Genomic DNA, 16,043 nt, shown 5'->3' with positions numbered 1-16,043 from the left:
GCCCTTTCTTAAAACCGGCTTCGGAAGCTTTTCCACAACTTGCTAAAGTTGGGGACGACTTCTAATAACATGTAAAGCGCTCCGATACCTTCAGGTCTAGCCAGCGCTATATACAACGCAAAATAATAATATGGTGGGGAGTTCCTGCAACTGGAAACCGCAGAAAAATAAATCTTGAAGGTCTGGCTTTTTTTTCATAAACCAAAGTTTAAACAATTGTTGCTGCTAAAATTGAAATGCCTGTGTCTAGGACAGAATATTCTGAAACTTACTTTTAAAATGATTCTTGGGGGCCTTTTTTATTTCATTGCCAGGAAACATATGTGCTGCTGCTCTCTTGTGAACATTTTGGCTATTATGGGAGTTATTGCTAGCACATTGGTCTGTATAATTTACTTTCAAAAACCGTTTTGATTAAAAAGCATTGGAATTAGTTCTTTAATAACGCCTAATCCCTTTATCAGATTTCCTTCATATTTGTGTCATGTTTTCTAATTTATTGTTGGTCTTTTAACTAAATTAGAACTTTTACTTGATTATTTCTTAACTGCGTTGCTGTTCATGTGTCACATTCAATTGTCTCTGCTGCTTGTAACAAGCTCCTTGGGGGAAGCAAGGGATCCCTCGCAGAAACCTGCTTACTTACTACGAATTATATTGTTGGAACTTTGGGGAAGTTCAGCCACAGGTCACATGAATACTACAGCCTATTATGTGACATTAAGTGTACTTGTAAAGTGTGCATCTTAACTGGGAGTGTATCCTGGAGCTGATGAGAAGGGAGGACTGCTAGCTCCCCTGTCTGGGTCAAGGTTTTAGTTTCTTCCTAAATTCTGAGACAGAGCTGGCAACCCTACTGTGAAGGGGAGTATGTTCCAAGCCTTTGAAATCAGGTATGAGAAGTAGCGGCTGCAGACTCTTCGAATGCTGGGGGCAATGACAAGGAGAAAGTTAGCTGAGCGGAAGTGTTTGGTGGGGATGTGGAAGTGAGTATTGAAATCGATAAATATGATAGCAATGTACACCCTGATGAATGCACGCATTGCAGCAGCAGTACCAATAAATGCAATATTGGTGTACTCTGTAAGCTATGCACGCCCAATGATGTTAATACCAGTAAATACAACACCGATGTACACTGTAACCTATGCACGGCCAGTGATGTACCATTAAACACAATGCCGTTTTACATCTTAACTTATGCACATATAATGACGTCAATCTCAATTAATGCAATGTTGATGTACGATGTAACAATGGTACGTATAATAATGAGAATATCGGTCAATATGATATCAATGACTGCCATGTTACACATACCTGCACTCACAAACTTGAATCACTTCTGACGGATTCATCCGAGGTAACCTGCCCATCAACTCTGATTAAGAGATACGTGGTTAGACATGCCCAGTCACCCAAACCCAAGCCTACTGATTAACAGGTCACATATGGGGGTTTACACTTAGCCCAAAGACAAACGTGCACCCAGGGAAAAACCCTGACTGATCCCACAGATAGGTAGTCACACCACAAACAGGACCAAGGAAATTGGCCCCAATAAAACAAGTTTGGCCAAAGGCACGCATTCCCAAAATACCACAAAGTTAGATGTAGTTAGGAACACTCAGCCAATCAGGACACAACATGTACACCACACAGGGTGATCACGTGCTCACCACACTGGGCATATTGAAACGCACACACTGGCCCACACTAGCTCTCCCCGAGGATGAGGACCATCTGTGCCCCCCTTATCAGATGGTTGCAGTTGTTGCTTATGACATTGATATTTTTCAAAGAATGTGAAGTGTTTTATTGTACCCACAAAATACATATATGTGTAGCCAAAACTTCTGTACTCAGGGACTGTCTTCAGTCGTGTCTCTGTGGATACCCTTTCAGCCGCTGCGTTTAATTAATCCAACTTGTTCCTGTATTGCCAAACGCCTTTTGTCTTTTCATTTATTTAAGGAAAATTCTTATTCGAGCAACATAAGTAATTCGAACTGTGCACATTTGTCTATGGGGAGCCCAATGAAGGTCTTTAGCGTGAAGGGAGATGTGGGTGCATGGAGGGAGGTTGAGTGTAATCTTAGCTGCTGTATTCGGAATGGTTTAGAGCCGCTTGGTGAGTTGTGCGGATATTCCAATGTAGACTGCGTTACCTTGGTCTAGCTTGCTGGTGATGAGTGCTTGGGTGATTGTTTGATGGGTGTCAACAGAAAGCCACCTGAAGATCCTTACTTATGAAGATCTTGAGGGCGTTGGAGCAGGACGAGGTGTTCAAGCAGACTTGGCGGGTCATCAAGATTCCCAGGTTCATTGCTTGACTCAAAGTGGTTGGAGCTGGACCAGGTCGTGTGTAAATGAGACTTGGTCCCACTCATGGAGAAGTGTGGCTCACCGGCTATGTAGAAGTGTGGCTCACTGGTTAGAGGAGGCAGTCCCTGATGCAGAGGTCAGACCTTGGACCAGGGTTCAATCCCCGACGCGGCAGGGCCTTGAGCTCAAAATGTCCACGGACTCGATAATTCTCTCCTCGGTGCCAACTAGAATTGTGGGTTCACACTCTGCAACTCTGGGCAATAGCTTGCTTAATCTCCACTACGGCCCCACAGTGATGGGATGCCTGGTCTTTACCTTGGGGATGCCCAGTAGGGGTACTCTTGCAGGGAAAGGCCAGGACGGGTTCCCAAAGCAAGCGCCTTGAGACCTTACGGTGAAAGGCGCTATATAAGAATGTATGATTTACGATTTGATTTACTCCCTCCCATAATTTAATAACCATGATTCCTATACACTGGTCTACCTAAGGGCTCACACCACATAAGCACGTGCTATGGACAATTAATTTCATAAGAACTGCAGCAGTATTTTGTATGGGATTTCAACATGTTTTAATTGTGTTTTACTGATTACACATTTCCTATGGTGCAAATTAGTAATACTAGTTTGTGTTTTCTACTTTTAGGTATTTGCTTGTAATTTTGTGAAGTAATAGTAAATCAACAATCGAGACACCACATTGGAGGAAACCAAACCACAAAAAAACACTGCTAAGGAAAGACAAGTTTAAGACAACAAAAATAAATCGAAAATTAAAGGAAACTTTTAAAGGAAAGGCAATTTTAAGGAAAATCTAAAATTATATTTAACTTGGGTGGAACTTAGGACTAGTGAGGGAGTTTTGGGTTCAGTGTTAGGTAATGTTTAGGGGTGATCAAGGGTGGAGTTCAGGCATCAAAAGTGTTTTTTAGAGTTCAAACATGGATCGGTTTAGGGGTGGTGAGGGCTTTTTAGGTATCAGGAATGGGCGGAGATTAGGGGAGGTGAGGGATTTTTAGGGTTCACGGAGGAGTGGAGTTTACGGGTGGGAGGTGTTTTTAGGGTTCATGGATGAGTGGAGGTTAGGGGTGGTGAGGGTTTTTTAGGTATCATAAATGAATGGAGGTTAGGGGTGTTGGAGAGTTTTAGGGTTCATGGAAGGGCGGAGTTTAAAGCCAGTGAGGGTTTTCAAGGTTCAGTGATGGGAAGAAATTAGCGGTGATGAAGAGTATTTAGGGTTTAGGATTGGGAAGAGTTTAGGGTGGTGAGTGGTTTTAAGGATTCAGGGATGGGTTGAGTTTAGATGTAGAAAGGGTGTTTAGCATTCAGCGATGGCTAGAATTTAGGGCTCATGAAGACTCAGTCCCACATTTTAATATACACCATAACCTGTGAAAACAAGTTATATGTAAATTAGACTATGAAGCAATTTTAAAAGTTCTGTATTGGGGCAGAGATGAGAGGTAATGCCACAGTGTTACTGAAATGCAGCCATCATATGCCGTACAATGTTTCCCTCACAAACTATATTGCAAATACATTTCAATACGGTGCTTCTACTGAATTGTTTTGATTTTGTTACACTGGATAGCTGGTATTTTGACTTCTGTGTGGTTGTGGTATGCTTCAAAACTCCCATTGGCTTGGCAGTTCGGGCTGGACTGTTCCCATGGGGCTTTTAGTGGTCATGGTTGGGTGGTGTTCAAGGGTGGTGAGAGTAATTTACGTTTTAGGAGTGGGTAAAGTTTGGGTGTGATGAGAGGTGGTTTAAGGGTCCGAGAAGGGTGGGTTAAGGTCTTTTAAGGGTTTTTTAGGGTTGAGAAATGGAGGAAGTATGAGGGAAGTGAGGAGCTTTATGGTTCAGGAATGGGTGTAGTGTAGGGGCAGAAGGTTCTGTTTAGGGCATAGGGATTGATGGTGTTTAGGGGTTGTGAGGTGTCTGTCAGGAGTATATGGAGTTTAGGGTTGGTGGGGTATCAGTGAATTAGAAGCATCCAATGTAACCATTTGACAATGTAAAAATATAAATCTGAACTAATGTTCCCTGAAACAAAGCACTGAAATAAATACCTCATACACAACTGCTTCTGAAAGTAAGATCTGCCACCTTTGTTTTAAAACCTTAAAAAATAAGCAGGCAAAAGCCAATTATTAACAAAAAGACATTCTATGAATTAGTTTCTATGAAAAGGTAAATGCCAATCATTCTGAAAATTGTACTTAAACAGTTTAGGAGAAATTGTTTCTTAGTATAGGTATTCAATTAAGTTGTTTTTCTATAAAATCACATACAACCATTTGCTTGTATTGATGTTTACTTGTCAGCAGTTTATCATTATCCATTTCTGAAATCGCCAATGTTTTTGGTTTGAGCTGCACTCACCTTAACCCGTTCTGTTTCTCAATTTGACAATCACTTTCCAGTGCATTAGAAACTTACTTACTTGTAGTTGCTCCTTGCTCCAGAATACAAAAAGGGCCATAACTCTGTTTTTTTGTGGATCCTACCAAAGATGGATACCATGCACTTGATAAAAAAAGCATCTCCAGTTCATGCAGGTACTCTTCTTGGGTGACAATACAGTAGAACATACAGAGTGACGGCTGAGCTGCCTTTAAGAGGCCCGTGCAGACTGCACTGACCCCCATAGAGAAGCTCTTGCATACAGTCACCTTCATACTCCTTTTGAATGCCACACCACAGCGCAACACCATGGGAGAGCAGTGTGTGCCTTTATGGAGGGTTCCTAGAATCCATTGAACTGCCTTCCAAAAAAAGTGGATGCTAAGTGGATAGCCACTTCCTGGGTGATACTCTCTTAATGAATGCTTCCAGAGCCCTTTTATGTGCGTATCAGGATTTTCGTTGTGGCGCAAGGGTATGGATTCATGTTGTACATTCATTTAATTTATAGTTCACCAGCATCTGATCAGTTTTTTCTGACCACTTACCTGCTTTTTGTTTTGACTTATTTGTAAAATAATTCCTTATCTGGATATTTCAATGTTCCAGCTCTTGTTCAATTTGAGACTCGCTCTGAGGACCAACACATCTGGACAGGAATGCAATACACTTCAAATATTCTCAAACTGAATTCTAGGTTTTTGTTATGTGTCTTATTCTTGACGATTGATCGCAACTTCAAATAATTCACTGTCAGTCTAAAGATAAGAGGAAACCAAGAGGCTAAATGCACTCTAGCTGAGCATTTTTAATGACCTAAGTCGAGTTATTCACAGACAAGAGGTGGGCTAAAGATGATATAGGATGCCCTGTAGACTCATGTTTGTGAGGTGGCCGAGCTAAAAGTTTAACCCTTTAAGAGTGCCTGGGGAGGCAGAAAACAATATGCACAGTGGAATATATCAAAGAGATGAGGAACATAAGGTCCAGGTTAAATACACACAGAGTGCATAAGTAATATATTTTGATGTTTCTTATCAAGGCAGATAAAAGATTATAGAGGTATTATTATAGAGGTAATAACAACTTTCACAATTTCACAATTTCCTTAATGTGCATTTAAGTGACCTTTGCCTGACTATAAGCGGTGGACTCGTTGAGTACTTATTCGGTTATCATGGGATTCTGAGCAAATTATGGAGCTTGGTAATAGTCAAGTTGCAGCAGTAATAATCTATTTAAGAGATGAGGCTCAACTAGCTTGTCTCCATGTGAGCACTCAATGAAGCAATCTTGGAATTAAGGAAAAACTTCAAATAGTTTAAGGAAACTCTGGAGACCGAAATAGGGTATGTGACCAGCAAATCTGAACAATGGCGCTGTCATTTGTCTGGATACTGGTTTATTGAAACAAGAATTTATCAAGCAATCACTTGTCAAAGAAAGGAGATGGAGGAACTGTAGTTAGCAAGGAATTCCAACAACAGCTCTCATTGTGAGTTGAGTATTTATGGTAAAGATACTTAAGGCTATAGCTTATCTAACACTTACAACTTTGGCTGGGACGCCTGTGGTGGGGAGACATACACCCTCTTCTCAATCACTCTGCACATTCACAGAATTCTACATGTCCAAAGTCTAGCAGCATAGTGAAGTAATTCTTTAAGCAGCACACTAAAGAATCAAAACAGTCCAGCTGTGATTCTGCACATAAGAGGCCTGTCTTTCATTCAGCCTCTGTCCTAAAATAAAGTTTCATACATTGAAAAATGAGACTCTGTTGACCCTTCTCCATGAATATCACACAGAGGGTCTCAGGTACGGCTTGGAACAAACACTATCCTGGAATCTTCTCTGGTCCACGGACCTCCATGATCCATGACATGGGTGAACATCTCTGCATTACATGCTGGTGTTCATATTTCAGCTGACAGTATTACAACAACACCTCTGAAACATCTCCATGCACAGGAACAGTCTGTTAGCAAACCTAGGGGCAACAGTGGGACATAAATTGTAGCAGGGGAAGGATATGCTATTATAGCCACGCTAGGGGCATAATATCAAGAACGGAGTTAAGATTATCGCCGCTTCAGTGGCAGGAAACTGCCGCTAAAGCGGCGATAATGGGATTGATAATATGCCGTATAGAATTCCCATTGAAGCCCATGTTCACAGCAGAACATGGGCTTCTATGGGAATTCACAAGGGCCTATTATCAAGCCCATTATCGCCGCTTTAGCGGCAGTTTCCTGCTGCTAAAGCGGCGATAATTTTAACTCTGTTTGCTGATAATATGTCCCTAAATGATTTTAAATTTATCACAACCTTGCCCCTTTTTTCAAGTGCTTCATTTTATTCCATGACAAATTAACCTTTATGTTTTAATTGCTTTCCATTCTGATCACATCAACTTCCTGTTTCATAATGCCACAAAGCGATATTCCTCTTTGTGACACATTGGCAGCCGGCACGGATCAGGGGCGGGGATGGGGGGATGTTAGAGGTCTCCCCTCTGCTGTCCTTCCGTCGTCTCTCCAGGCTGGAACAGACTCAATCATGACAATAAATGAATCCTGTTTTTAGCAATAATGTAGGCAATATGTGTGAGACTACATAGTCATCTAATATTAGGAAATGTGTTTGATTTTCAGCATGTATGTTCCCCTCCTTGGCTGTACCTGCTCGCCCTGACGAAGGCATCCTACACCGAAACGCGCGTTGGCGTCATTTATAAGAACGGCAGTATTTGAGTCCCTGAGGACAACAGCCTTCCATCTAATCTGCCTTCTTACTTTTGCACCCCCGTCCATGCAACTATAACTCTATTCTTTGGTTGCAGGCCAGGCTGTACTTATTTGATTGAACTGTTTGAATGCTTGTGAGTGTGATTGATCCCCTGAAGGTATGGGTGTCTGTTAAGTTCCTAGACCTGTCAAGGAGTGGAACATTGATTATTATGAATATGCTTTCTTCTTTTCATGTGATATGAAATATTTCGTTTGTCTTATCCATTGAATTCTATGTATTTACATATCGAATGCATTTTAGAAATGTCAGATTCTATAAAAATAAAAAAAAATATTTTTTCTAAAAAAAGCATGGACTGACCTATATATTTTTGATGTCATTGGCTCTAATGCATAGTTAATGTTGCTCCGTATATGACAGTTGTGGATCCCCTAGAGGACCTCGAGTGATCTATTTTGGCAGGGTATTGCTCTTTCTATTTACATTGGAACAGGAAAGCCGTAAGCAATTCCGCCCAATAGACAATCACACCACTGCAATGGAGTATTGTGATCGGTCTGAGAGCTGTGGTTCGGCACTCAGCCAAGGAATAGGGGCGTAGGCATGCTCTCCTTGCAGGCTGTAAGCCTGCATGGAGAACATGCAAAGGGCGCATGATTGGTTTGTCGGCCCGGTAGGGCCAGCTAAACATTCATGTGGACGTAGGAAATACAAACCACTCTTGCCCTTGCCTGCTCTGTAAGCAGAGCAGCCCCTCCCGCCCGCAAAGCTGCTACAGCAGGAAAACATAAAATGATAATAACAACACGTTATTATCATTTTATGTTTCCTTTATTAGCAGAAGAGCCGCCACTGTTGTGATGCATTGGTGAGGTATTGCGGAGGGAGGTTTTGAGGCTCCGCAGGACTTGCAAAACTCTTGCTATATATGCCTAGGCAGTGCTTGTTGCATATTATTCCAAAGACAGAAAAACAATCCCTGTGTCATAAATTTACGACATTGGCCCTTGTACACGCAAAAAAGAGCATAGTCTTATATTAGTCACACCACAGTATAGAGTCCCTCTGGAGGGAGCATAAGAGAAAGACCTCATTGAGCGGGCACTAGCTGAGGAAGTACGGCTGAAGATAGTCGGGAGGAATCCAAAGGTAATAGAAGCAAACATGATTACTGACTTTATTATTAATGCATCTAATGGGAACACATTAGTTTCTTCCAGTCTTGTCTCTTGGAATTAGTGTGAGGGTGTCGGTTCCAGGTGCAGCGCTTAATTTCTAAAAAGAAATAAGTGCCAGGGCTCTTGTCAGGACACCACTGCAGCTTTCACAACACAAGGCCCCTGCCATGCTGCCAATGAAAGTGACAACACAACAACTAACCCTCACACTTCTACAAGTGTGACAATCGGACTATTCCAGACCCCCTAAGCTTTAACCCCTTCGATGCTCATGACGAGCTCAGCTCATCATGCAGTACACTGGTTGTGTGCTTATGACGAGCTGAGCTCGTCATGAAGCATGGGAATCAGAATATTTCAGCACCCAGCGGGAATTTCCTTAGCAGCCAAGGTGTTAAGAAAGGCAGGTAATAGTTATTTCACATGTATATTGCATTAATAAGTGACTGTTGCTGTGGTCATCTCTAGATTTACCAGACAGCGCCACCTTGTGGCAAACTGTCACAAGTGGCGGTGTTGACAATTAAGTGCCGAGCAAGGGACACCACCAGCTCAAATTAAGCCCTAGATTGGGGTCAGAATAATTAATATCTGGGTTGTTGCCCCGCTCTGAACTCAAAACTGTGTAGAACTGTTGTTCTCCGGATTCAGAATGTGATGCAGAAAATATTTTGTCTTAATGTGATGCCAGCTGAAAGATTCTTACTGCAAAATGAAAAAAAATCTTTAAGGTGAGTTTCCTGTAGAAATAAAATTTGGGGTGAGAATGTCGCCAACCATCTTATCAACCCACCATATTTTCGTTTGTTCAAAATGCCATTTACATTGACCGATATAATGCGGAGGTTTAATATCTATTATTTACGCTTTTGTTTAAGCTCTGTATGCCAGTAGACATACCCTTCCTTCTAGTATGACATTTTACATGATACTGCTCTATTTTTCTTTTTCACCACCATCCTCCCCAAGTGTCCTAGCCCTCCCCCTGGCCCTACCCAAACCCCTGTGGCCCCTCGCACTACTGGCAGATGTGGAATAGCCTGCCTTACCCCCTGCCTGCCCAAACTTTGGGCCCTGAACATCGGGTGCTATGGTGTTGACCCTAGTGTGATCCACCGCCCTGCCTGACCTGAGAAAGAGGAAAAGGAAAAAAAAGGAAAAAAGAAGAGAAACCCCAACAATAACAACATACATTTTCTTCATGGCAAACAGATGAGTCCTTTTACTTATCCTTCGAAATTTGCAGCAGTAGTTCTTGTGCTTTATCAAGACTTGTAAACATGTGGAACTTGCCATGGACCAAAACCCGAAGTTTTGACTATTGGGCAATGGCCACTTGGGCTCCCTGCACTTTAAACAAATAAAGGAGATTAACAAACTCTTTCCGACGGCGTGCTGCCGCTGCACACATATCTGGAAATATATTGCAACTGGGGATCTTTCGAGATGAGAATTGTTTTTGTGTATTGCTCTGGTATGAATCTGCTCTTTCAGACGATAATCCGAAAAATTCAATAGGATAGTTCTAGGCAGTTTAGAATTAGGAACAGGCTGTGCTGGGACTTTATGAGCACGAGTAATTGTAAGATGCCCTGAAAATTCTGGGAGGACAATCTCTTTTATAAATGAGTCGACCCATTGTACTGATTGAGACCCTTCGCACCCCTCTGGTACCCCAACCAGCCGCAGATTTGACTGCCATGAGTGATTTCGAGCTTGGTTTCAAGAAAGTTCTTTTGCTTTTTATCAGCTTGGACCTGCTGCTGAATTAAGGTCATCTGGTCCTCCAGCTGAGAGATTCTGGATTCAGCCTCCTGCAACCTTGATGGAAAAGTCCCCACTGCGATTTCTATTGCTTGTGTAACCTTCATTTCCCTGATTTCATCAAGGATAAGATTGAGCCTGATTTTTATTTCGCAAAGTGGGGCCGATCTCAATAGTAGATTCTGTTAGCGTAGAAGCCTCAGCGCCTTCCGATGTTAAAGAAATCACAGGCGGTGAATCAGTCAATGGTTGAGGAAGCAGAGGAGGTTCTGTAGCAAGCATTCCAGAGCAAAGCTGTGCTTGTAATTGGGCAATATGAACCTCGTTGACGCTATGACCCTCCTGTTTAGAAGCCTGCTTGAGAGCCTGAAGCGGATGTGGGGGAGGAGACTGAAAAAGAGATTGAAATGCCCTTGGATTTGTGAAACATCAAATATTCTGTGACTTTGCCCGGGGGTAGACTAGAAGGATTTTTTAAAATATTCTCTTGGTTATCAGCTGAGGGGTTATTATCTTTGTTTTCACCTGGCATAACTGGGCCTGGCCGTTCGCTTCCTGCTTTAATTTCTTCCAAAGTCAAGTTAGTTAATCCCTGGAATGCGATACTCGGCCTTCCTGGACTGCTACCCCCTTGACCCTCATGTCCGTGGACCAGGACTTTATCCTCAGAGTCTGAAGGACTAGCTCTAGGGGTAGAGCCACGCCAGGCTTTTTGTGCATGCTCCCGCTCTGCCTTTGCAGCAGTAGAAAGTAATTTCATCTGAGTAGTGCGAGTTTTAGATTTAAGAGGCATGTTAGAATCTGGCTGGGGCGGTGGACTAGGATTTTTGCGTGTGTCTTCCCATTAGGCTGGATATTCAGAGTCAAAACGACAAACTGATTGTTGAAAGAAAGAGCACTCTTCCCAGCTTCTCACCTTAATCAGCCTCGCTAGGTCTGTCGCCGTCACTGATGTATCAGGAAGAACAGTCCCCTCTTTTATTGCCTCCTTCCTTCCGAAGCCTCTTTAGGCTGTCTTGATCTTCTCCCTCCAGGACCCCCGCCTTCCCTCCTGCAGGAGGAAATCTCGGAGACAGAAACTGCCGTCTCTGCACGGCTAAGCAACCCGAACAGCTGAGACCAAAAGTAAGGCTTCACTCCCCCGGTGCAGCTGGAGTTCTTTTAAAATCCAGCGCTCTCGACACCGAGCGCATTCGACAATCAGCAGGGCAGCAAACAGTTCAGAGTGGGGAAATGAAGCGCTGCAGAAGAGGAGAGGCCGTAGATCAGTGGGGAAAAAATATTTACAACAAGGGGTGGTGAGGGACAGAGTCTCTGAATTAAGCAGAAAGCTCTCACCCAGTCAAGAGATCAGGGCTAGATCCAACACCGTTTTTTAGCTCACTGCACCATCCCAGTTTCAGAACCTGGCTGTATGCAAATTAGTCTGTTCCTGTCCCAGTGCATGATGGGAACAGGGCAAACCAAACTACAAAAGCCAATTCTTACACTGGGAAGGAAACAAGCTCCCGGGGACCGGTTTCTGGCATTACAGCCGTCTTCGGCCCGGTTTGCTTGAATCCTGATGGTGCAATGAGCAAGGGTCTCACATCTGAGAATACCCTTCCACGCTTAGGGTGGACACAAATATTTACAACAAGGGGTGGTGAGGGACAGAGTCTCTGAATTAAGCAGAAAGCTCTCACCCAGTCAAGAGATCAGGGCTAGATCCAACACCGTTTTTTAGCTCACTGCACCATCCCAGTTTCAGAACCTGGCTGTATGCAAATTAGTCTGTTCCTGTCCCAGTGCATGATGGGAACAGGGCAAACCAAACTACAAAAGCCAATTCTTACACTGGGAAGGAAACAAGCTCCCGGGGACCGGTTTCTGGCATTACAGCCGTCTTCGGCCCGGTTTGCTTGAATCCTGATGGTGCAATGAGCAAGGGTCTCACATCTGAGAATACCCTTCCACGCTTAGGGTGGACAAAAAAATTTACAACAAGGGGTGGTGAGGGACAGAGTCTCTGAATTAAGCAGAAAGCTCTCACCCAGTCAAGAGATCAGGGCTAGATCCAACACCGTTTTTTAGCTCACTGCACCATCCCAGTTTCAGAACCTGGCTATATGCAAATTAGTCTGTTCCTGTCCCAGTGCATGATGGGAACAGGGCAAACCAAACTACAAAAGCCAATTCTTACACTGGGAAGGAAACAAGCTCCCAGGGACCGGTTTCTGGCATTACAGCCGTCTTCGGCCCGGTTTGCTTGAATCCTGATGGTGCAATGAGCAAGGGTCTCACATCTGAGAATACCCTTCCACGCTTAGGGTGGACAAAAATATTTACAACAAGGGGTGGTGAGGGACAGAGTCTCTGAATTAAGCAGAAAGCTCTCACCCAGTCAAGAGATCAGGGCTAGATCCAACACCGTTTTTTAGCTCACTGCACCATCCCAGTTTCAGAACCTGGCTGTATGCAAATTAGTCTGTTCCTGTCCCAGTGCATGATGGGAACAGGGCAAACCAAACTACAAAAGCCAATTCTTACACTGGGAAGGAAACAAGCTCCCGGGGACCGGTTTCTGGCATTACAGCCGTCTTCGGCCCGGTTTGCTTGAATCCTGATGGTGCAATGAGCAAGGGTCTCACATCTGAGAATACCCTTCCACGCTTAGGGTGGACAAAAATATTTACAACAAGGGGTGGTGAGGGACAGAGTCTCTGAATTAAGCAGAAAGCTCTCACCCAGTCAAGAGATCAGGGCGAGATCCAACACCGTTTTTTAGCTCACTGCACTATCCCAGTTTCAGAACCTGACTGTATGCAAATTAGTCTGTTCCTGTCCCAGTGCATGATGGGAACAGGGCAAACCAAACTACAAAAGCCAATTCTTACACTGGGAAGGAAACAAGCTCCCGGGGACCGGTTTCTGGCATTACAGCCGTCTTCGGCCCGGTTTGCTTGAATCCTGATGGTGCAATGAGCAAGGGTCTCACATCTGAGAATACCCTTCCACGCTTAGGGTGGACAAAAATATTTACAACAAGGGGTGGTGAGGGACAGAGTCTCTGAATTAAGCAGAAAGCTCTCACCCAGTCAAGAGATCAGGGCTAGATCCAACACCGTTTTTTAGCTCACTGCACCATCCCAGTTTCAGAACCTGGCTGTATGCAAATTAGTCTGTTACCTGTCCCAGTGCATGATGGGAACAGGGCAAACCAAACTACAAAAGCCAATTCTTACACTGGGAAGGAAACAAGCTCCCGGGGACCGGTTTCTGGCATTACAGCCGTCTTCGGCCCGGTTTGCTTGAATCCTGATGGTGCAATGAGCAAGGGTCTCACATCTGAGAATACCCTTCCACGCTTAGGGTGGACACAAATATTTACAACAAGGGGTGGTGAGGGACAGAGTCTCTGAATTAAGCAGAAAGCTCTCACCCAGTCAAGAGATCAGGGCTAGATCCAACACCGTTTTTTAGCTCACTGCACCATCCCAGTTTCAGAACCTGGCTGTATGCAAATTAGTCTGTTCCTGTCCCAGTGCATGATGGGAACAGGGCAAACCAAACTACAAAAGCCAATTCTTACACTGGGAAGGAAACAAGCTCCCGGGGACCGGTTTCTGGCATTACAGCCGTCTTCGGCCCGGTTTGCTTGAATCCTGATGGTGCAATGAGCAAGGGTCTCACATCTGAGAATACCCTTCCACGCTTAGGGTGGACAAAAATATTTACAACAAGGGGTGGTGAGGGACAGAGTCTCTGAATTAAGCAGAAAGCTCTCACCCAGTCAAGAGATCAGGGCTAGATCCAACACCGTTTTTTAGCTCACTGCACCATCCCAGTTTCAGAACCTGGCTGTATGTAAATTAGTCTGTTCCTGTCCCAGTGCATGATGGGAACAGGGCAAACCAAACTACAAAAGCCAATTCTTACACTGGGAAGGAAACAAGCTCCCGGGGACCGGTTTCTGGCATTACAGCCGTCTTCGGCCCGGTTTGCTTGAATCCTGATGGTGCAATGAGCAAGGGTCTCACATCTGAGAATACCCTTCCACGCTTAGGGTGGACAAAAATGTTTACAACAAGGGGTGGTGAGGGACAGAGTCTCTGAATTAAGCAGAAAGCTCTCACCCAGTCAAGAGATCAGGGCTAGATCCAACACAGTTTTTTAGCTCACTGCACCATCCCAGTTTCAGAACCTGGCTGTATGCAAATTAGTCTGTTCCTGTCCCAGTGCATGATGGGAACAGGGCAAACCAAACTACAAAAGCCAATTCTTACACTGGGAAGGAAACAAGCTCCCGGGGCTCACTGCTCCATCAGGATTCAAGCAAGCCGGGCCGAAGAAGGCTGAAATGCCAGAAACCGGTCCCCGGTAGCTTGTCTCCTTTCTGGTGAAGAATTGGCTTGGTAGTTTAGTCTGCCCTGTTCCCATGATGCACTGGGCCAGGGACAGACTGATTTGCATATAGCCAGGTGATGGATCAAGCCCTGATCTTTGGACTGGGTAAGAGTGGTCTGTTTAACTCAGACACTCTGTTCATCACCACCCCCTTTTCTAAATCGTTTTTGGCCACTATAGGTGTGGCAGGGTATACTCAGACATGAGTCCCTTTCTCACTGCTCCATCAGGATTCAAGCAAGCCGGGCCGAAGAAGGCTGAAATGCCAGAAACCGGTCCCCGGTAGCTTGTCTCCTTTCTGGTGAAGAATTGGCTTGGTAGTTTAGTCTGCCCTGTTCCCATGATGCACTGGGCCAGGGACAGACTGATTTGCATATAGCCAGGTTCTGAGCTGGGATGGGGCAGTGAGATAAATAACGGTGATGGATCAAGCCCTGATCTTTGGACTGGGTACGAGTGGTCTGTTTAACTCAGACACTCTGTTCATCACCACCCCCTTTTCTAAATCGTTTTTGGCCACTATAGGTGTGGCAGGGTATACTCAGACATGAGTCCCTTTCTCACTGCTCCATCAGGATTCAAGCAAGCCGGGCCGAAGAAGGCTGAAATGCCTGAAACCGGTCCCCGGTAGCTTGTCTCCTTTCTGGTGAAGAATTGGCTTGGTAGTTTAGTCTGCCCTGTTCCCATGATGCACTGGGCCAGGGACAGACTGATTTGCATATAGCCAGGTTCTGAGCTGGGATGGGGCAGTGAGATAAATAACGGTGATGGATCAAGCCCTGATCTTTGGACTGGGTAAGAGTGGTCTGTTTAACTCAGACACTCTGTTCATCACCACCCCCTTTTCTAAATCGTTTTTGGCCACTATAGGTGTGGCAGGGTATACTCAGACATGAGTCCCTTTCTCACTGCTCCATCAGGATTCAAGCAAGCCGGGCCGAAGAAGGCTGAAATGCCAGAAACCGGTCCCCGGTAGCTTGTCTCCTTTCTGGTGAAGAATTGGCTTGGTAGTTTAGTCTGCCCTGTTCCCATGATGCACTGGGCCAGGGACAGACTGATTTGCATATAGCCAGGTTCTGAGCTGGGATGGGGCAGTGAGATAAATAACGGTGATGGATCAAGCCCTGATCTTTGGACTGGGTAAGAGTGGTCTGTTTAACTCAGACACTCTGTTCATCACCACCCCCTTTTCTAAATCGTTTTTGGCCACTATAGGTGTGGCAGGGTATACT

At 44.5% G+C, this 16,043-nt stretch overlaps 1 protein-coding gene across 2 annotated transcripts in view; it reads right to left on the bottom strand.

Annotated features, from left to right (window-relative positions):
- Nucleotides 1-16,043, bottom strand: part of ENOX1 (ecto-NOX disulfide-thiol exchanger 1) — a 2,419,302-nt gene that overhangs the window by 59,483 nt on the left and 2,343,776 nt on the right. The gene's annotated exons all lie outside the window — the stretch shown is intronic.

The sequence above is a fragment of the Lissotriton vulgaris genome, chromosome 8, assembly GCF_964263255.1.
Source record: "Lissotriton vulgaris chromosome 8, aLisVul1.2, whole genome shotgun sequence".
Lineage (NCBI taxonomy): Eukaryota > Metazoa > Chordata > Amphibia > Caudata > Salamandridae > Lissotriton > Lissotriton vulgaris.
This window is presented reverse-complemented; position numbering and strand designations above follow the sequence as displayed.